Source organism: Leptodactylus fuscus, chromosome 2, assembly GCF_031893055.1.
Source record: "Leptodactylus fuscus isolate aLepFus1 chromosome 2, aLepFus1.hap2, whole genome shotgun sequence".
Taxonomy (NCBI): domain Eukaryota; kingdom Metazoa; phylum Chordata; class Amphibia; order Anura; family Leptodactylidae; genus Leptodactylus; species Leptodactylus fuscus.
In genome coordinates this window covers 109,022,813-109,047,309 of record NC_134266.1, presented here as the reverse complement: position 1 = coordinate 109,047,309, position 24,497 = coordinate 109,022,813, and positions in this window count along the sequence as shown.

Below are 24,497 nucleotides of genomic sequence, written 5' to 3'. Positions count from 1 at the left end.
TATTTCCTGGATGTAGGAATAATAGTCATTAAGGTACGCTATTCATCTCCAATTATTTATAGTTGTACAATAAGAATCAGGGCATTAATATGTCTGCAGCTCTTTCACTTGGCAGAGAATCACAACGAGGAAACTAGAAAGTGTGATTGGGCGAAAGACAAACTATAATACAGTGTTGTAATGTTCCAAGTCTTATTGTTCCATTAGGACTTTGACTCTGACATGTATTCAGGCTTTTGTAATGCAGAGAAAATGCCGTGTTCTGCTGGGATTGTACTGCTTATTGTTTTCCCTGGCTCTGCCTCCCTTAAGAACTGGGTCTATGGATTCACGATTTGTGATTATTATATGGAGGGCAGACAAGGGAAATATTTTTTTATTATTATTATTCTTATGTTCTTGCTTCCTGGCCCAGAGCCTCATCATATTGATTGATACACCATTATCATTGATAAGACTGGGTTGCTTATGCTATAGACTCTCAAAGCTAGGATGCACTGGAGAACATACTTGCCTCTCTTGAGAGGTCCTGGGACAATAGGTAGTACTGTACCTGGCAATATTAAGGCTCACTAACATTACTGATGGCATGGATAACACACCAATGCTGTCTATCTCTGAAATAGAAACAAAAATAATTGCCTATTCGTTTCTGCCTTATCTCCATATTTTAGGTTTTACTTCTATCCTGTGTCATCATTTTACAGGTAATTGTATACTTCTAGATGTAATTATTTACAGTATCAAGTGTTAAGGGGAAAATCTGTTATCGGCCTTGGAAAGACAGTTCACATACGAAGACAAATAACTACAACAATGAGAAAACAAATTAAACTTTGCCATAGTCAAAGCCAGCTCAAACTGTCAAAACATGTGTATTTATTTTATGCCATGCATCGGCCTAGTTAAAATTCTGCATTGCCTGTCCTGTTTCACATTTAATCATGTCTGTATGAGAAACCAAGGCCAGCCCGGTAAAATGTGCAGTTGCGCATACTTTGTCATCTCTTAATGTATTCACAGCGTATAATTCACCTTTTCGGTTAACTTTGTGAACTTTCCCTATTATTCTCTCTACAAACAAGGCTGCAGACACATGTCCTTTATCTGCGCTGAAGAACTAGTTGCAAATGTTCTACAGGATTAGTCGCATGTAGTTATTATATATATATATATATATATATATATGTGTGTGTATATATATGCCTGGTGTCCTATTGCTTGTTTAACTTTTAGTACATTATTAAATAAATTGGACCGTATTATTGTATTTGCTGTTAATAATCATAACGTAACCCCTAGTGTGGATTTTAATAATCTATTCTGGAATCATAAAACACACGGGACTAAAGATAAAGAATTGTGAATCTGAGTTTAAATTGGGTTAAAACATATTATATAGTGTATGACACTCTCAGAGCTAATAGAGCTGCACCCCTGAAATAACTCAAAATAGCATTTCGGAAGTTTGTCAAGTGTTTCACTACAACTAAAACAAAATGGTGATGAAATTTACATAATTACATTTCTTTCTGTCATACATTCATTTAGCCCAAACATTTACACATTTACAAGGGGTTACATGAGAAAATGCATCTCACAATTTGTAATACAATTTATCCCAAGCATGGAAATACCCCAAACTGCTGTTCGGACACAGGACAGAGGGAAGTTTAGCGGGCAGATCTTACTGGAACATTTTCAGACCATATATTGCATTTTAACAGCCTGTGCGGTATCAGAACAGTAGGAATCCCTAAAAGTTGCCCTGGAAACTAGACCCTCAATTTCTCCCAACTATATAAATGACCCACATGTGGATGTAAACTATTGTTTTGGCACTCAGTAAAACACAGAAATGAAGGAAAGGAGACCCCAGAGTATAATAATAGCAATGGAGCGGAGGAGGGGGGGCTGTTGGAAGCATATAATATTGTATGGGAGCCATTTCTGAGTATATAATACTGTGTGGGGGTCACTGCTGGGCATATAATACTGTGTGGGAGCCACTGTGCAGTATATAATACTGTTTGGGAGCCACTGTACAGTATATAATACTGTGTGGGAAAACTTACCATAGGTGTATAGTGATTATTTCAACCCTACACAGGTTTCACAGAATTTATTACTAGAGATGAGCGAGTAATATTCGATCGAGTAGGTATTCGATAGAATACTACGGTATTCGAAATACTCGTACTCGTTCGAGTACTACTCCTATTCACAGTGCTCCTCCTAAATACTCTCCTACTGCTACTCGTGGACTTGGTGACTCTCCTTTAGTTGAATAGTGGTTTCACCTGAAACAAGCATTTTTTCCCATAGACTGTAATGGGATTCGATATTCGATTGAGTAGTCGAATATTGAGGCTCTACTCAAAACGAATCTCGAATCTCGAATATTTCACTATTCGCTCATCTCTATTTATTACTATAGGAATGTGAAAATAAAAAATTACTTTTTTCTCCAATAAAATGTTGCTTGAGCCCCAAATTTGGCATTTAGTTAAAGAAGTAAAGTACAGTACAGTTCATTATACAATTTCTCCAGAACAAAAAAATACTCCATATGTGGTGGTACAGGCACAAGGCAGGGAAGATTTTGCTGAAATCGTAAATTGTGAATGAGGTCATACGGAGGTAATATACCAGGACAAATAAATTATACAATTAATAATCCATGGATGTATGGCACAGTATGAAGGACTCCTTAACGGGGTATTCCCATGAAAATAATTATGTCTATGTTTGCAGATAATTAAAAGTTAAGTATTTTTGCAAATATAAGTAGCTAAAAAGATTTTCTCTAACTTTCTTAGTGGTGACAGTCTGTTGTCTTGATCGGTTGCCAATGAATACGACCACCAATGCAGAAACTTTCTGTGGTCTTGGACTTGTCAGGAACCCAGCCATGATTTTCTTATTGTAGGTGGGCTATCATGCAGGGACACTACATGCATCAGAAGATATCCTGGCCATAATAAGGAAGCACATCATGGCAGATTTTCTGATTTTAGAAAGGTCCAGGTCCAGGACAGGTATCAGATTAATAAATGGCGCCCTTTCTTTTCCCTCTTTTGGAAAAACACTGCACTTCTTTTGGATTTCCCTCCCTTTCCAGTTTGTGAGACTTTACTTGGAAAGTGTTGTCCTGGTAAAATATAGACACTTTCAGTTCCAGAAGTACTGTGCACTGTGCCCCAGGCGTCATGTTGCAGAAATGCAGCATTTTTTGCTGCAGATCTTGCTGTGGGTTTTTTTGAGCCAAAGTCAGTAGTGGATTTAACCCTTTAAAAACGCAGCCCAAAAGTGCTTTAACCCTTAAGTACTATCATTGTTTCTATCATAATATGTGTATGATAGTTGTGCATGATAGACATCATGATAGTACTTAAGGGTTAATGACCAGACCTCATTTTCCAAATTTGACATGTGACACTTTAAGTAATACTGTGATTCTGAGATTTTTTTTTTTTTTTTGTGACATTGTACATTATGAAAAAATGGTGAAAATTTAAAAATAAATTTTTCAAACTTTGAAATTGCATGCCTTTCACATAGAAAGTAATAGTACACACAATTCTTCATAAATTTACCATATTTCTGCTTTATGTTGCAACAAAACTTTAATCTCCCTTTCATGATTTTAAGCTATTATAAGGCTTACAAGTCAACAGTAATTTTACAAATTTTCACGAATATTGCCAAAACACATTTTTCAAGGGACCACTTCAGTTCCAAAGGGGCCTTGAAATGCCTCTCTAATAGAAACCCCAATAAATCACCCCATTCTCATAACTGCACTCCTGAAAGAATTCAAACCAGCATTTAAAAAGTTTCTTAATCCTTTCAGCATTTCACAGCAATTAAAATAAAATGGAGGTCAAATTTACTGTCTTGTCACTTCCTGTTTCTCTCTCTCCACACTCTGTCTGCAGGAACAGGGCGCTGACATCATAGGAGCCTGTCACTCCATCATCATGTCACTATTACAATGGCTGCTGTCTTAAAGGAACAGAATCACAGAAACACATTCAACTTTAGCAGTTTAAATACACAAATGAATCTTAGGACATCATTGGGCTGTCTCTTACAATCCCACATGAGGATGATGTATAGGCACAAATTAGGGTAAAGAATGCAAGGAGTGCTATTGCGATTTTGGAGGGCAGATTTTGCTGGAATTTGTTTCAGGCATTATGTTGCATTTGCAGAGCTCCTGATGTACCAAAAAACCCACAAGAAATGTCCCTATTGAAGAGACTAGACCCCTCAAGGAAATTACCAAAGGGAATAGTGAGCACTTTAATGAAAAGCAGACCAGATGGTTTCTCACCTGAAGCGGTTGTGAATGCGTTCACAACCACGTAAGGAATTTTTAACTCCAGGAGAAGGGGGCAGCACAAAACACTGATCATCACACAACCGGGAAGAATCAAATGAGGAAGAAAATGGCAGTAATGATGGCACTCTCAGGCCAAGATGATAAATAAAACTGAATTTTATTGGAGGACAGATTTTGCTGTAATAGTTTTCAGGTAAAATGTTGCATATGCTGGGCACCTGAAGGACCAAAACAAAGGAAACCCTCAGCAAATGACCCCAGTTTGGAAATTGCACCTTTTAAAAAATGTATTTATTAATCAAGCATTTGGAAACCACTGTTATAACAATTTATTTTCCAGAAATTAATGCATATCATTGGATGAAAGGTAAATATGTGCAGAGTACATGACAGTATAAGGAGGTGATATACCATGGAAAATAAATTCTAAAATTAATAATCCATGGAAGTATGGTACACTTTTTCATGCACAGGCCAAGTTTATCATGGCAGATGTCACACTGATACAGTGAAGGAGATAAATATTTGATCCCTTGCTGATTTTGTAAGTTTGCCCACTGACAAAGACATGAACAGTCTATCATTTTAAGGGAAGGGTTAATTTTAACAGTGAGAGATAGAATATCACAAATAAAATCCAGAAAATCATATTGTATAAATTTGATACATTTATTTGCATTTTTCATAGAGAAATAAGTATTTGATCCCTCTGGCAAACAAGACTTAATACTTGGTGGCAAAACCCTTGTTGACAAGAACAGCAGTCCGACATTTTTTGTAGTTGATGATGAGGTTTGCACATATCAGGAGGAATTTTGGTCCACTCCTCTAGATTTTGTGGCTGTCGCTTGGCAACTCAGAGCTTCAGCTCCCTCTTTAAGTTTTCTGTGGGATTAAGGTCTGGAAACTGGCTAGGCCACTCCATGACCTTAATGTGCTTCTTTTTGAGTGACTCCTTTGTTGCCTTGTCTGTATGTTTTGGGCTATTGTCCTGCTGGAAGACCCAGCCACGACCCATTTTTAATGTCCTGGGGAAGGGAAGGAGGTTGTCACTCAGGATTTCAAAGTACATGGTTCCATCCATTTTTCCATTGATGTGGTGAAGTGGTCAAGTATGTTTCCACCTCCATACTTGACAACGGGGACGATGTTCTTTGGGTCTGTGAGGGAATTGCAATAGGAGCAATTCCTCAGTAACTGCTGGTGAACCCTGGTGGAAGGAGGACGACAAGAGAGTGAGCCCTAAGCAGAACTCAACACTGCCCCTACCTACTTACCTCACTACCCTAGGTGGCAGAGGATAACTGGTCGACAAGCCCTTCCTATATAAGTGACAACATAGAACACAGACAAGACAAACAACAAAAAAGGGTGGTAGCCAAGCCAGCTAGCCAAGGGTCCGGTAACAGTCAAGCAATGCAGTACAAAATCCTAATCCAAGGAAATAGTCACAAGGGAAGCCAATGGTCATAAATCAGTAATACAATAGTAGCAGAAAGAGGAGCTTAACAGGGACAAAGTCTATGGACAGAGTCATGATAGCCAGCAAGCCTATGTGAGCTGATGGCATGTATGTAGAAAGTCCAGGACCCGCCCTAGACTTGAATGGTAAACGGGCTGTCAATCACAAAGGCAAGGCTAGAATTAACTATTTGATAAACAGAGAGATGGGTGTGGTGGAAATTCAAATACAGAGGATAGATAATAGCAGTGTTCACACAGTGCAATGAAAAACTCTAAGCAAAGAATCAAACTGTAGACCCTTCCTGCGCCGCAGCGTGCGAGCGGAGGGTGGTGCAGACACCTGAACAGGTAGAGATATTATAAGGCCATAGGCAGCCTTTCTCTTCCTCCAAACACAGTGAGTTAAGTTAATCTCAAAGAGCTCAATTTGTGTTTTTTTTTCACTATGTCCATATGCAGAACAAGACCCCATAAAATCTTCATCTTTACTGAATTTACTGGTGTTCACCTCTGGGGCCTAGCATATGATGAGGTGATATCTTGTTCTATAAATTTCTGGTCATACGAATTTGTTTGGGCCACCATAAAATCTATGAAGTCATCAGAGAAAAAGATTTTTAAAATTCTATTTCTCTAAAGCCTTCAGTCTCAATTTGAATTCCTGACCTGCCCACAAAGTCATAAGCTCATAATTTTCAGGGAGTGGCGGTATCAGTTTCAGAGGCCAATAAGGCATAAGGGATGGAGGGTGGATGAGGCTGGAAAATGCTGAAGGAAACTGGAGATTAGAAGAGAAGATTGTAGGATGGGCAGATCAAGATGATCACACTCAGAGGAGGATTGCAGGTAATTTGCAGTGGTAATGCACAAAATAGCGCTCAGGGCAGCACAGTGTTTTGTTCTGCTTGTAAATCCCAGAGGGACTGATGTGAGCAGATTATGACCTATACATTAGATTGCCCTGCACAACTGCAATTATAGTGGTGGTGGTGGGGGTTGTGATGGTGGGGTGACACCACTGCACTCCTCCCTAACACTCGACAGTGACTGGTGCTTTATTTGTTTTCCAGAAACCTACCTGCACAGATCATTGGATCTGTGCTGGTAAGATGCTATTGGCTGAATCTGAATCAAATGGCCAATAGCGGTAATCAACACTCACCCCCCTTCCCCCTCCTAATGCAAGGAAGACTATCGTCTGCTATCATGAACAGCAGCAATCTTCTTAAGATACCCGTGTCAGATGACACGGAGACCCCTTAGCATATTATTGTACCCATTTGCGTTAAGTACCAGGTGCACAGCACACAGAGAAAAGAAGGTTCTTCTCTTTCTACTCTATCTTATACATAAAGGAAAATAATAGCAAAAGGAAGAACACTAAAGAAAAGTACTGACCAGTGTAACATTGAATCCAGGACAGCGGTGAGCTAAAGCACTTACTAGAAGCAGCAGCAATATCTTTGTGTGTGTCACTGTCTTCCTCCAGAATCCTTTCCACCCTTCTGCCCCAACCCTCTCCATAGACTTCTATTAGCAGCATGTAATCTAAATGAGTAAGCAGTTTAAAGAGGGGGAAAAGGGGTAGATTTATTAATGCAAAATTTGTGAAAGTTTAGTGCTTATATAAGATTGGATTCAAACTTCCAATTTTTGTGGCAATTTTCTGTGAACTTTTAATGCCAAACCAAGGAATGGATTCAAACATGCCATATGCATATAAAAACATTGAAAAAGTAACTCTATTATGTGTTTATCTAGTTTCCCTTCCTTTAATCCCTTCCTCACAACTGGCGTAATAGTACGACAAATGTTGGGTATTTATATGTGGCACTTACTCAGGAGCTAAGTGGCTGCCATAGCCACCGGGTCTTCACTGTATTATATGAGAGCTGATAGTGGGCATTAACCCACCTAAAACCTCAGTTAAAGCTGACCAAGGTGCCAAATATAAGTATTTCTCAATATACTGCAATGTATTAGTACCAACATTTTTTTTTTTTTTTTTTGCTGTTTCGTTTCCCATATAAATTTTGATAAAAAATAATCAAAATAATAGACATTCCCCAAAACAGTAAAAATGTCAAGCACGTCTGACCCTACAAAAAAGGCACCTTATGCAACCCTGTATACAAAAGTATAAAAAGAAAATATATGAATATTAGAATATGGCGACTCCAAGAATTTTTTTTTTTTTGCAAATTTTTGGATTTTTTTATGGGATTATAAAAAAACTATATAAATTTATCTAATTCTACTCTATTCAGAATTTTTTTACAGGTTCTTAATACATTATACGGAATACTAAATGGTGCCATTGGCAAGAACAATTTGTCCCTCAAAAATTAAACCCTCATACGGCTCAGTGAAAAGAAAAATATCAAAGTTATGCTGTTTGGAATGTGGGCATAAAAAAAAAAAAATTCAAAAATTGGCTGCAGCAGGAAGGGGTTAAATATATGGTATACACACACTTTAATGAAAACGGATTTACCTTTTTAACATTATCTAAAAGTACAAAATGAGTTTGAATCTTTTCCAGCAATAAAGAGCAATTAATAGCAAAAGGCATCTTAACATTAGCCAAACATGCTTTATGAGGTTCACACGAATATGATGGCATATTTAAAATGAATTTAATTTAGTTCCTGGAGAAAACCTGATTTAAGATGTCAAGACCTTTTTAAAAGGGGTGTTCAATATTTTATTCTTAATGGTGAATGATAATATTTATATCCATAGACATCCCCCCCTTCACTACAATGAAGAAAAACCAGACGGTTGGAAATAGTCATCAGAAAGGTTATGCTAGAACTTGTCATGTTTTATATTACTGAGCAGTCCGTTTGACAAGTGATGTCCTCTTACTGCTGAGATGAGCCCAGCACCTTTAGTAGCAGCAGTAAAGATGACTATAAAAAATACCATATAAGAAAGGGTAATGATGAAATTTAACTGCTCCCTATCACACACCTGGGGTCTAGTAATCTGAAAATAGGGGGTCCAGGTGCTTCATTTTTTACTGCCTTGTCCTTGCCTGGAAGTTTAAGGTCCTTCCACTGAACCATAACATATTATTGTAGCCAATGCTAAATGCTCAGACTGTGTCTTCTGCAAAGACCATTATGCTTGCTTCAATGACTTCATTGAAAAGCTTGGGATTCATTTCTAGAAAAAAAAAATCTAAGCTATAAAGGAAATATTTATTAGATTAATATCTGTTTTTATATTATAATATAATTGGTTATTACTAATTGGGTTTTGGAGTTTGGGTAAAATTCTGATCATGAGTTTTATCAAAATGAACAAATGTACATTGCTTATTTTTACAAACAAAATTACAAAAATTCCTTCAGCAGCTATAAATATACATTATATACAGAGCAACTGAAAATGCGAATTCTAACATTAGGTTTACACTAGTGTTTTAGTCCCCGTATGAGACTACGTCTCACATTCCATTTAAAATCAGCAAAAGAAAAAAGTCCTGCAAGAAGGACTTTTCTCTCCATCAGTTTCAGTATAAAATTCTATGTGTAACTACTTTTTAAGATGATAGGGTTTCCGTCCTCCGGGTGCCCATTTGGATCCAAAGGACGGAAACTTGAACACTAGTGTCAACCTAGTGTAACTTGTATATTATGTGTCATCAGTGCAATGTCCTGAGGTTATAGTTTAGAGATGATGCTAGGTAGGAGGCCCAAGAAGGAGGCTAATCATTCTGTCTCATGTCATGGTGGATTTGGCACCAAATCCTCTTACAGACCCCAGGGCAGCACCATGTTTAGAGGTTGCACATGGGTGATGGTAAGGGTTTCCCCTTGGGCACTTCCTGGGGTGGGTCTCCTGAGTGTTTCAGGGTGCACTAGATGTTTAATGTTATTGAGACACAATGACATTTCAACAGCCAATACCTGTGGCACAGTTTACTTGGTCAGATCTTCCAGTGGAGGCACAGTTTGGAGACACAGACATGGAGGTACAGTTTTCTTGGCATTCACATTCTGGGCACTCACAGGCAGTATGCAAAGTAGCTTTGGCTCTTTTACTACTTCCTCTAGTCCTCTCTCCCATGGGGCAACTCCTGGACTTGGTCTTGGTCAGACTTGTTCCAGACACTATTTGGAAGGTTCAGGACTCATACCAGGTTTCCTCACTGTCAAGCAGTGGTGATGTTCTCTAAGCAAACAAAGATTTTTTTTAACTTTTTAAGCTTTGGAGCACAGTGGCATGGGACAGCCTGTCTCGGCCCAAATATCATTGACTAGAGAGCTGCTTTATGACTCATAACTACCAACTGACGATTGATTGCTAAGTTACCATTATTGTGGCATACCTCCCAACTTTCAAAGAACAGAAAGAGGAATGTGAGCTGTGGCATATTTAGCACCACCCATTTTCATCCATTTTTCCAAGTGCCTCCACACAGTATAATGCTCCTACAGTCACCCTAACAATATTTGCCCCCACATTATGTTTCCCTCCAATTGCCCCACAGTATTAAGCCCCTCTCCTCATGCCCTAGTTTAAACTGGGGAAGAAATTAAACTGGGGAAGCTGGAGGTGGATATTAAACAGGGGGCAACTAGAAGCAGGCATGTCCCCCTCCAGCTACCCCCAGCGGTTTAATGTCCTCCTCCAGATGCCCCCCCCAGTTTAATTTTCACTCCTCAGTCTGTCCCAGTTTAAAGTCCTACCTCCATCTGTTTCCATTTTAATGTCCCCTTTTATCTGCCCCCAGCTTAATGTTGCCCCTTCATCTGCCAACAATTTAATGTCCTCCTTCATCTGTCACCAGCTTAATGCCCCCCTTCATCTGCCCCCAGTTTAATTGCCTCCTACATATACTACCAGTTTAATATCCCCCCTATGTCTGCAAATAGCTTAACATCCCCCTTTATCTGCTACCAGCTTAATGTTCCCCTTTATCTGCCCCAGTTTAATTTCGCCGTTCATCTGCCTTCAGTTTAATTGCCCTTTACATCGGCCCCCAGTTCACCCCTCTTACTCACACATTCCTTCCATCAATTTCCTTTCCCAGCAGCTGTTTCTGCGTAATGCTACACTGTCCTGTAGTATCCAGAATAGCTCTGCCCACTTACGAGTCTGATCACATGGTGATGACATCATCATAGGTCTTTCAGTCAACTAGGATTTAGCATTTAAAACTCAACTTTTAATAAAAGCTCAATGACAAAAAAATGTAATAGGACGTCCTCTACAAAATAGTTGGATAGTACAGGGTTAACAGTTTGTATAAGGCTCTTAAGAGCCAACAGGGTTGGTCAAAGGGGGGCAACTAGGAAAATGATAGAGTCAACTGGACAGACAAAAAAAAAATTTGAAAACAAGCCAAGGGGTCAGTATGAAGCTAATTGTCACAACATAAAACAGAGCCAAACTAGGAGTGCAACAGTTAGTCGGCCCCTGTGTAAGGATGGGGAGGGTCTTATATAGGCCTCCTCAGCTGTTAATTGGGCCAACATAGGAAAATTTTGAAACTGCTAAAGCTTCCCAGGGTGACATGGTAACTTTAAGGGTCCATTCACACAGAGTAAACGCATACTCATTTTGGCATCTTATCGCAACTGTCTCTGGATGCTGTATAATTGTAAAATTGTTAAAAATGTTAAATAAAATGAGAATTTAAAACAAAGCACACTCATTTTGGCAAAAACACATGTAAAAAAAATACACGTGTAAAAATAAGACTCCCATTGACTTGAATGACATTTTTTTACACATGGAAAAAACACGTCAAAACACACATCAAAATACATGTGTAAAATGTCATTGAAGTCAATCAGAGTCTTATTTTTACACGTGTATTCTTTACACGTGTATCTTTCCAAAATGAGCGCACGTTTACTCCGTGTGAATGGACCCTTAGGGTGAAGCAGACGGAATTGATTTTCTTAATTTCATGAGCTATTAATTAAAAAAAAGATTTTTTTTTATTTTATATTTTCCTCATGACTGTATTTTCTGTGTTCTTCTGATTAATTTTCATATTTGAAATAGTGCATTGAAGATGAAAACCACCCTGTTTCTAAAAGGGTAGTTGGCTTTTCAGTGTATCACTGCCCAAAATACAGTCTGCAAATTGACATGCAAGCTAATAATAGTCAGAGATAAATCCAACCCCATCACATCTACTTTTCATGGCCCTAAAATATATATTTTATCTAAATATAATGCCTTGATTAAATTGTTCATATAACTTCCTGTCAAAAAGCAATTTCCTTTTCATTTGTAAAGTGGTACTATTGATAAAACAGGCTTCAACTGTGCCAGGTTTAATAACTAAATTGTACATAATTCATCACACAAATATTTCTAACCATTCAATTGCAGTCTTTGTTTCATTTAGATTCTATATAATGCATTTAATTTACATGTTATTTTTTTTTAATTATTAAACACATTATCTATATTCCTTAAAATGTGTGCCTAATCCATAACAAAGATAAGACTTTTTTAATGCTGTGAAAACAGAAGGTGGTAGACAGTGAAACAGTTAGTGGTTGAAAACATTGTATCTTAACTACATTGTTAGTGTAACCTAAGTAATTTGCCACAACAAATAAAGACATGCTTATGATAAATCTATATTATAATTGTCTTTTTAAAGAGTATATTTCTAAAATATTTTAAGCCAATAAGTTGGTCTGTTGGTCTCCATATACAGTAGTAGGAGGTTCCTTGTTCTTATCCCACCTCTGACCACAATAGCAGGGGTAATACATTTATTTTCATGCCATTTGACATTGAGGTTTAGTTGAATTATTAATTATTATTATTATTATTATTATTTATAGTGGTAATATTTTCCTGAAAAAAAGATTACTTGTGTGGTTTGGAGTCATGAGTGTCGGGTGCGTTTTGCATGTTTGGTATTGTTTTACAGTGGAACATTATACACCTAATACAACTGACAATATTGATTGAACACCTTACTATTATTATAATTCTTTGCTTTTGCCACCTGAACATGAAATTTCCTCATATTCTTTTACATCATTGTAACTTCATATTACTTATACAATTCCGTGAGGAAAAGATTTACTAGGGGCAACATGGTGGCTCAGTGGTTAGCACTGTAGCCTTGCAGTGCTGGAGTCCAAGGTTCAAATTCTGCCAGAGACAATATCTGCAAGGAGTTTGTATGTTCTCCCTGTGTTTGCATGGACTTCTCCCCATACTCCAAAGACATACTGTGAGCCCTATATGCGGCTTACAATCTACAAAAAAAAAAAAAGTTTTACTAGTAGAGTGTTATAGAAATTAAAAACCCAGAGGGAGGAACTGACCAGATTGTTGCCACTGAGGGAAACGTCAGCAAATCATGTACAAATCATGTACAAACGGAGGAAAATGTTAAGGAAATTTAATATTTGAATTTATATTCTAAACTGGATTAGATTTATATTTTTGTATTAGAATAGTAATATGATTTGCTTCTGTCTTCTCATACTTTTATGATACTGTTTTATGATATTCTGCTTTTTGCAGATTATCGATATAATATTTATACTGGCTAGACTATGATGAAGCTACTCCAAATCTTAACTTGTGATCTGAAATGCAAGCAGGAAACTAACTCATCCTGCTGGTTACATCCCATATGTACGTGTCATTTAAGAGATTCACAGAGCAATAACGGCCCTGGCTTCATCAGAAGCTGAGATAAGAGCAGTATAATATAGTATGTGAACATAAATTCATAACAGTTGTGAAGCCATGTCATTTACCGGGATAAAAAGTAGCCTATGTTTTAATTGAGGTTACAATCTATCTTTGTGCCAAATTTCATTCAAATCCGTTCAGCTGTTTTTGCGTGATTTAGGAACAAACACACAAACATTCAAACACACAAACTTTTACATTTATAATAATATTAGTAGGATGGTCATGGAGAACGCTAGAATTTAAGTACAACAAATACCCTCCTTCCAAGAGCCCCAAGATCACAAGAGATGATTAAAAGGGGTATGAGAGACAATTATTCTTATGAAGAAGGATTTAAGAAGATAGACATAGACTGCCCAGAAGGATTCACCACACTGTTGTATGAAACCAGGTGGTACGAGACCAGGTGGTATGAGACCAGGGAAGAGGGTTTGCAACAGCCAGGTTAGTCTAAACCATCTGAAGCCAGGAACGAGAATCTAATGACCTCTTAGGCTGAGCCCGCACGTTGTGGAAAAGCAGCTTTTTTTGATTCAGGTTGTGCTGCGTTTTTTTGAGCCAAACCTAGAAGTGGCTACAAAAGATATAGGAAATATATAAAAAGTACTTACACTTCTATCTTCTGCTCAATCCACTCCTGACTTTAGGCACAAAAAACACAGCAAAGCCTACAACAGAAAAAGCTGCGTTTCTACAATGTGGAGCCTTAGCCTAAAGGTTTGGTTATTCACTAGTCTATAGAGGCCCTTCAGGGTGGCTACCCCTCAGGAAAGGAAGGACTGCAGTGGATGTGGTCAGAGAACAGTGTAAGGGTTGGTTCACACCAGTGCTTGTATTCTGTCCGCAAGGAGTCCGCATGAAGATCCCCCTGAACGGAATACCAATGCTAATGCAAGCGCTGGGCAGTTAAGCACACGGATCCCATAGACTATAATGGGCTCCGTGTGCTTGCCGGGCACTGCCCACACAAATTGTGCAGGCAGTGCGCGGCAAGCACACAGAGCCCATTATAGTCTATGGGCTCCGTGTGCTTAACTGCACAGCGCTTGCATTAGCATTGGTATTTCGTTCGGGGGGGGGTCTTCATGTGGACTCCTTGCTGACGGAATACAAGCGCTAGTGTGAACCAACCCTAAAGAAAGGTATGGGCAGAATTTTTAAGGAATCAGACTTGCCCTAGGATGGATGCTTAGATTAGAAATAATGAAAGGAGGGTCTTTGGATAAAGTAAAATAAAATGCAAAAGCAAATTGAATAGTTGGTAAAAGTATGTGAAATGAGTTTGTAAGATGTGTGTGAAAAAGGTAACAGAAAAAGGAAAAGACATGTTACTAGGGGGCAAGAAGAAAAGAGTACAGCAGCTATTTCATCTTTTGTAGGTGCTTTATTGTGAGTACGGTAGGTGGTGCTATAAGGTAGGAGACACAGACGCAAGATCAGAAGATTGGTAAATTTGACCTTAGCAAAAAAAATTATGACAAAGTGAGAGTGAAAAGTTTGCTATATCCAGTGTGTGCAGTTCTAATACTATGAGAATCTAAGCAGAGTAATTGACAAGGGAACAATTTGGCAATTTCCATATGAGCAAAATAAAGTATAGTTTATAGTATTGGGCCCATATTTGTTTTATGTGTTTGTATTATTGTATATTATGAATTTACTAGAACTGAACTAAAGAAAAATAGGTATTACATGCTGCCCAGCTGAAGGGATAAGTGATGATAGAGGAAAAGGGGAAGGTGTTTTTCGAGAAGTTTAAAATGAGTTTTATTTCCTACAACATTTTTCCGCCTTGTCACATAATGGGAAACTGCAAGATTATGCAAAATTCTGGTGGCTGTCAGAAATGAATGATCCTTTGGCTTTAGAGGGGATGTTACTCTGGTGGTTTTGCCTGATTTCAACCTTTGCTGACACCTTGATTGCTAATTATTTATATTTTCAGGTATGTTTGGCTTTTGATGCATATTTGGATATGTTGTGTTAATCATAGATAGATAGATAGATAGATAGATAGATAGATAGATAGATAGATAGAGATAGGATCGCACAAACGTGAGCACATCCCTAACATTTTTGTAATTATTTCATTATATATGGTTGGGTATATTCTTTATGCAACCTTACCTTAGTATGATGGCATGAGCAGGCAACCATTTTCAATATTTTCTTTGATGCATACAGTATGTGCTTACTCAATTGCATAGGAATGTAACTCAGTAGATTTACAAGGGTCCTATATTCCTGTATCTAGTGTTATACCCTGCTGTTCACCACTGCAGGGCCCAAAAGAGGAGGAAAAGTGATAATGCCACGAAAATTTGGATTGAAACAACTGATCATTCTCTGATGACATGTCTTTTCAGTAAATTATATGAAAAGACCAATAAGAGGTGTAGGTGTTGTTTCCTGCTGTTTTTCCCACCTGCAACTTCATATGTGAAACTTTATGAACATTAGGAAATTAGTTACATTTCTGCCTGACCTAGTATGGAAAAAAAAGGTGATGGGGATAGACAAGTGGGAAGTGAGTGGCTGGAAAGTAAGTGATGGATAAGCGTTCGAAGTTTTAACTATATTTATTTTCTAAAAATTTGAATTCAGTCCATTGTGAATTTGGACTTGTAGTACCTCAGCCTTGTTATTAGAAATGGAAGAATATTCCAAATTGTTCACTTTCTAATGATGTGATCTTGAGTCAGGCTTCTGTGTGTTCCTCCTCTATAACACATAATTTAACACAGAACACAAGCTGTGAACCATGTCTCCTTTAAATACTTCACTGGCACAGATCCCTGGCAGTGATGTGGCACCTTCTGAGCAATCCATTTCTACCAGCCAGAGCAATCTTCCTCTGGGTAAGAACAGTCAGCATACATTGTCAAATGATAAATACATGGTGATGTGCAAGATCTGCAAGCAGAAACTTAGTCATGGCCCTTCAGGAAGAAATGTAGGGAAAATATCTCTATAAAAAGGCGTCACTCTCATATTTGAAAAAATAGACTCAACTGGCAGTGGCTTTGGCAAGGGAAGTGAGCAATGCTGTTCTCCTATTATTCCCTATGATTTTCCTTGTAGGCAGGCCAACTCTACAACTAGCATATGGTCATCGTTATCATCATCAACAACTGTTTCTCCTCCTCCGCTTTCAAGCCAATGTCAGTCATCCATAAAGTGTGGCCAAGAGACAGCAATATGCGCTCAGTCATCCAGAAGTTGTGCACCTTAACTCACACCTTGCCAAGCTGCTGGTAGTGCAGTTTATGTCATGCCACTTAGTGGAATCTGATGGCATGTGGTCTACCTCGGTGGATCATAGCTATCCGCCATTATCTCGCTAGGAAAATAGTCCTTGCTTTATATTGTCATGTGTCAGAGAATGTGGGCCTTTCCTTGGATATGTCAATCCAGGTAAAGGTGCATGCCGCCATCGACATGTAATGCAGCAATTATGGACAAGGACAATATATGGCATTCTCTAGGTCAAAGTTTTGCGCAGCAGCAACAACCTAGAAAAGTAGCAAGGCTAGGTGCTAGTTCCACCCCAATTGTGGATTGTCCAACACCATGCAGGGTCAATCCACCTCCTCTGAATCCTCCTCTCCTGCCACCAGAACAAGCCATTACTTCCACTCCTCTTCCTCCTCCTACCCTCATATCATGGGTGTGAGACAAAGCGTTGTCATATGGTTTTGCAAGTATACTGATGGATGGCTCCTTCATATGACACAGGCACAGCTAGGGGAGGAGATTGACCCTTATCTGTTTCAAGAAGATGATGATGATCATGACAAAGAAAACACTCACCAAGAACACCAACCATGGCAGGCCACTAGATCCGCAAAATCACGGCCGCAAAATAACGCAGCGTTTACGATCCACGCTCCCATTGAAATCAATGGGAGCGTATACGGCCCGCAAAATCTCACACGGCGCATACGTGCCATATCACGCGGCACATTACTCCGTGTGAACTCCCCTTTATCAGGATTGGCTGTAAACCCAGCTTGCTACAGCATTAAGGAAGATCCCTAAACCTCTAGGCGAACTCAGGTAGCCTCTACAACAGGGCTCAGCAACCTTCAGCACTCCAGTTGCTGTAAAACTACAACTCCCAACATGCTCCATTGACTTCCATAGGAATTCCAAGAACAGCAGAGCAAGCATGCATGCTGGGAGTTGTAGTTTTAAAACAGCTGGAATGCTGAAGGTTGCCTACCCCTGCTCTACATGCTCCCAGTCCATCCCACTGAGCTAGTGCTCCACCTCCTCTATCAGTGCCACTAATGTCAGCGAGAGTAAGGGCCATTCACATGGAGTTTTTTGGCAGCGGATTTTGATGTGGAATCTGCCTCAAAATCCACTACCAAAAACAGCTCCCATTGACTTCAATGGGAGCTGCTCGCTTCTTTTTTCCACTAGCTAGTAGTGGAAAAAAGAAGCGACATGCCCCTTCTTCCCGCGGATTCTGCGGCTGACTCAGCCACAGCGTCGGCAGTGCAAGACTTCCTCCCGATTAGGCTCATTCATTCAAGCCAATCCATAGCAGAATGCCGTGACGGGTTGCCAGTGCACTGCATCGGCATTCCATCATGGCTAACTGCGAAGTATGTTCACACGAGGAATCCACTTTCCACCATGTGAACATACCCTGAAAGCAACAGCAACCAAGCCAAGTACAATATCTGGAAGACTGTGAACTAAAAATGTTTTAGCTTGCAGCACCAACCGGAGCCACAACAGGCAACTGACACCCACTGGCTGCACCAACAGATACAGTCGTACCTAGAGTGCACCTATAGTCCAGAAACTCTGACTCCAAGTAACTCTGGACCAATAGTTAAGCACAGTGGAGGAGCTGGCCCTCCTTTCCATAGTAGTTTTATCTTGTCGGGATTCAAGTTTTATGTCCAAGATGGTGTTCATTGCTGACAATGGTTTTGTAACACCTAAAAGAACAAAACTGTCCAGAGGTTCTATGGAATATATTAATTTTAGACATATCCTACGACCTGGACCATCATGCACAAATTTTTCTCCCAAATAACAATAAGCTTCTGGGCCTCAAGCCATCAAAACTATCTAGTTTTTCTAGAAAACCATTGCTTTTCACAGTATAATCACCATGTGTGTCTAAAAATCCACAGACAAGCACCCTTCCCCCAAAGGGTAAATTTTGGATCTGATCTTTATAAAGTAAAACAAGCCTCTAGCGATATCTGTTACACACTAAAATAATAGCAATAACAATTACTAGATATGAACATATAAATTGCTACATTTTTTTTTATAGGAAAATAGAAAATTATATGTAAACTCCTATTTAATTTGCTTGCACAAAATTGGCTGGCGCATTTCTGTGATTTTGGTGTTTCTTTAACTCCCGCCCCTGTAAATATATACATGTGTGGTATGTATGAACTCCTCACATATTGCAGTTTTTTGGAAAATACATTTTGTTTGCAGAAAGAGATTGCTTGAGCCGGCACTTTAGTGGCAAATTTTAATTTTTGTGCTATTTTTGCTTGTAATCTCTGTTTGCTGTAAAGTTGCATGAAGGTGGTTGTATATATGAAATATTAAGTTGTGTTTTTATATACGGTAAGCTGTGCAATCGGAAAAAAGTTAGATTTAGGTACAGTATAGATTTTTAACAAATTAATGAATAACAGCAAAACCTTACTTGTCTTCTGTATTAGCATTTTTGAGAGTTCGAGCTCTTGTTGTAGTTGATGCTTGCAGTACATATAGTATACATATTGGATGGAAAATGTCCTTTTATTGGAAAAAGCAGTACACCACATATCGGTCCACACTGGGACCTTTCTCTAGTGCAAATAAACACATCTACTCCAGTGTAATTTATATAAGAATCCACCAATCCCCACCCTTGTAACAGAGAGCAAATCATTAGTTTCCTATAATCACCAAATTCTATATACAACACCTATTTTCATTAAAATCACATGAAACAGGGTATAAATATGAACATACATAACATATACAATATAGTCAGTGGCATAACTAGGCGGGGCCCTGTGGCGAACTTTTGACATGGGGCCCCCTCCAAGAGGGGTACATGGGCGTGCAGGCTGTTTGTGAATAAGAGGGTGATATGGGGTGCAGGGTGTGTGTAAGCAAGAGGGGAAATGGGGTTGCAAGCTGTGTGCGAGCAAGAGAGTGATTTGGAGAGGGGGAACCACCCATTCCACCACACTCTTGCTCACCCACAGCCTGCACCCCCATTCCCCCTTTATTCTCACACAGAGCCTGCGCCCCCAAGTCACCCTCTTTGCTCATACACAGCCTGCATGCCCATGTACCCCTCTTGCTCAATCACAGCCTACACCACCCATTCCCTCCTCTTGCTCACATAGGGCAGAATGGGGGGTGCAGAATGTGAGTAGGAGGGGTACATAGGGATTGGTGGTTTCTTATATAAATTACACTGGAGTAGATGTGTTTATTTGCACTTGAGAAAGGTCCCAGTGTGGACCAATATGTGGTGTACTGCTTTTTCCAATAAAAGGACATTTTCCATCCAATATGTATACTATATGTACTGCAAGAATCAACTATCCATCCATACAAGTTGCTGACAGACCGGATTCTATTCAATCTATGAGTATAGAGATCTATAGATTTATTCAATCTAAGGGAGGATGGACCAAAGTGAGGGGGAAGAGGAGGAAAACACTGAAAACATGTCACACTGGAAGTGAAGTAGATACCACTAACAGTGCACTGCTGCAATGCGCGGTGGAAGCACATGGAAAGAGCCAGGAAGAAGGGCAGAATTGACAAAAGGCCACTTCCGCCACCAAATGAACAAGAAGACAGGAATCTATCAGATGCAAGGATGCCCACCACAGTTCCGACCCAGCAGAAGAAAAAAGGGTGACGCTGAAGCAGCCCATGAAAAGTAAGAAAAAACCTCAAGGGAAAAAAAAAAACCTAGAAAAAAAATTATAACCATCTTCACAAAGGACTGAATAAAAAGGGTAGCACTTACAGGCCATTTATAGGCATTTGGACTAATTCATTAATTCATTAATTAAATAAATTCTTCATTAAAAATTCCATCTGTCATACCAGTAATAGCTGGAAAATACATAGATTAGTGCTGTGTTCATTCAGCATTAGTACTACATACCCTAAAAGAATAGCATTTTTAAATACTTAGAGGAATGTTACTGATTTTGCATATAAAATTAAGTTTTTGATAGCATTGTATTTACTCCAAAGTAGACTTATTTCTTAGAGTATTGTCATGCCCTAGATTTTATTTTGTTCTCTACATTCTTTGTAAGTGTTAAGATATTATCTGTCTATATTGCTCTTGATTTTGATTGCCAATCATGGATTCTTTTTCAATTAACCTCAAAAACACCAATGAAAGATGATAGCAGAGAATCATAATAGAACATAGAACATAAAAGTCCTTTGAAGTGCTGTAGTACTGCAGATTTTATGATAAAGGTCAGAAGCATTTTCACTATTAATTTAAGCGTCCAAATTTAATGTAAACTAGGGTTGATGAATTTTTAGAGACTTGAAAAAGAAGCAGTTGGCATTTGCAATCTTGCTCAGATACTGACATAAGAAGAATACACTGTTCACATGTAGAAGGCAAGCATTGATTGTAATGTATGGTATGAAATACCAGTGATAACACATAGCATTACAGTATCCATTGAGTTCCATAATTACCTGACACCTACATCAAACATGCTTTTATTAAGAAGGTATGGTATCACATAAAATAAATAGCAAGACCTCTTTCTGCATTTTAACCAAAGATGATATGTCATATGTAGCAGAGAGATAAGTATTTGACTCTCAAAATTACAGTGAATCTTATCAAATAAATTAATTTAGTTTTATAAAAAAAAAAAATCACAAAATGAATGCTAACAAAAAAATAACAAGTTACATTTTTAAAATATAATCTGACATTATATGGACTGACATTTTGAACACCTTCTTCATATTTCTAATTATATTTTTAGTACCCCTTAAAGACATAAAGTAGTTTGGGTGTTAACGCTTGTGGACTTTTTTCCATTCTTCCATTTCCGCCTTTCAAAATTAGTAACTTTTCTATTTTTATGTTGGCTTATTCTTTGTGTGACAAGTTGTACTTTGGAACCATTTTGGGGTACTTAGAATGTTTGGATTAGCTTTTATCAAACATTTGGGAAGGCCATGAGAGAAAACTTACAATTCTGTCAATATTTTACATTTTGTTTTTACTCATTGACTCTGCATTAAAACTGACAACGCAAGTTTGTCCTTACCAATATTTATGTTGGTTTTATTATATTTTACTGCTTTTACTTAATAAAATGTCAGTATTCTGACGTCTATAACTTTTTTTCTGCTTTGTTGACTATGCCAGGGCTCTTTGCGGGGCAAGTTGTAGTTTTTATTGGCAATTTTGGGTATGTATGATCTTTTGATCACTTTTTATTGCTATTTTTATAATACAGCTGAGACCCAAAAGTCATGAAAGCACTGTAGTATTATGGCGTTGATCATTAACTATAAGCTCAACATGATGTAATAGTACAGCACTGAAGGTTAAGGGGTTAAGGAGGTGCCTATATTCTAATACCCCATTAGGAAATTTGGAGTCCCATCTGAGTACTTGTCAGCTGCTTTTTCATTGATTTTTCAGTTCAAGTAATTCAAATCATCTCTATTGGGTTTAGGTCAAGGAAGGTCAACTCATCTTAATCATCACTCCACTTTCACTTTTCAGCCATAAGTTGCATTTTGGGTCACTGTCCTGTTGAAAAACTAATGTTGGGTCATCTAAGATTTCGACAAAAGATTTGTTGCAGAATGCAACAAATCTGCTGGGTAAGTGTACTTTCAATTCTGTATATAATCACAGACATTGCCAATAGCAAAGCACCCACTGTGCTAGCACTACCATATAGGCTCGAAGCTTGTGCTAGTAGTAATAGCCAGTTACTGCTATCACAGGCTTTGGGCCTGTATGGTACTGCTAGCACAGGCTTTGGGCCTAATTGGTAATATCCCAGACCACGTGATGTCTGGACATTACCATATGTGCCTGAAGCCTGCTAGGATTAACATCAGATCTCGGAAAGGTAACAGTGTTTATTATGTTCCCTCATCTCCCCTGGAGCTCCGATTATTATACTGGGGGTCTGAAAAGACCCCTGAGTATAATAATAGTTCATGGGTGTGCAACTGTGGGACATAATAAATCTTGAAGGGTCCACTGTGGCCCCTGTAACCTCTATTATGTCCCACAGCGGCCCCCCTGCAACATCTATTATACCCCACAGTCTATTGTGCCACTGTGGAGTATAATATAGGCTGCAGAGGCTGCTGTGGGATAGATATATAGGGGTTGGGTGCATGGAGAAGTGAGGTCAAAGATGTCTGTGTTTCACACTTTACAGAGTCAAGTCACAGCTGGAAGAAGTGGTCATGGCAGTCCAAAGGGAAGAAATGGAAAATGTGGGAAGACCTCTCCTGTGAGTATTACTGCACAAAATATTCCAATGTATTTATTGTAATGTGCACCCCCAACCCCCCAGACTCAATACCCGGGGAGGGGGGGGGAGGCGTCTTTTGATCGTCTGCCTCAGGCAGCAGGGAGGCTAGGTTCACCATTGAGCGTACCCATTGCCTCCAATAAAAAAATAAAACAGTCCATTGTCTCTGTATGCCCCTGTCCGTTATTTCAAATGGACAGAAAAGTGTATACTGCTGCGCTTTTCTGTCCTTCAACAACAACAGATCTGCAATGATTCATTTGCAATCTACCATAGTTCACTATATAAATGGATGTAAGTGATTTTCAGCCACTTAAAGCATTCCATTATGGCTTGTCAGTTCTTCCCCTGAAGAGGGAACCCTCCCCCATTAGCCACAACTCTGCTCTTTTTTCCGTGCTGAAACCACGCACCAGGGTCTTGTAGGAAGGAGACAATAGCAGAACATAAGGTAAGCCCAAATCCCCTCTTCCCCAACCCCGTCCTACCTGAAATGGATGCCCCTCCCTTCCCTGGTCCCAGTATGAGTGATCCTGTCATTTGTAACCCCCCATTAAAGAAATGGCTGACGACCCACCCCCACCTTTCACCTCTCGTGTGTCCCAGCTCCCAAATGTCTCCAGCACCATCTAATCCCATCTTCTCCTCCCCCTCCATGAGTGCCGCTCTTCCCCCCCACCTCATTCTGGAGCTGGAATACGCAAGTGGTTGAAGGTGGGGAGGGCGGCACTCGTGGTGGGGGAGGAGAGGATAGAACTGGGATGGCACTGGAGACATTAAGTAGCCGGGACATGAGTGGTGAAAAGTGGGGGAGGGGTGGTAGACATTTCTCTAATGGGGATTACAAATGGCAGGTTCATTCACGCTGGGACCAGGGGTAGCACATGTAGCGAAGGGGGGGCAATCAATCCCTAATGGTTGCCCCCCTCATGTGCTGCCCCTAATAGCACATGTGGGAGGTAGCAGAGAAGCTGTTCCCTCAAGCACTACAAGTCCCAGCACAATTTCTTTTTATTTGTGCTGTAACGTGGAGTACATGGGGACAGCTCTTCTGCCACCTCCCCACATGTGGTTCACCTAATACCATCAGGGGTAGCACACGAGAGGGGCAGCCATAAAGGATTGATTGCCTCCCCCCAATGTGTGCTATCTGAATGGCTGCCCCCACCACATGTGCTACCCCTGATGGTATTAGGTGCGTCCCCATGTCTGCTACCCCCATACCTGTATTAGGTGAAGCACATGTGGGGGTGGCAGAAGAGCTGTCCCCATGCACTGCAAGTTACAGCACATATAACCAAAAAAAAAGATTGTGCTGTGACTTGTAGTGTTTGGGGGACAGCTCCTCTGCCACCCCCACATGTGCTTCACCTAATATCATCAGGGTTAGCACACACATGGGGGCAGTAATTAGGGATTAACTGCCCCACACACACATGTGCTACCACTGATGGTATTAGGTGAAG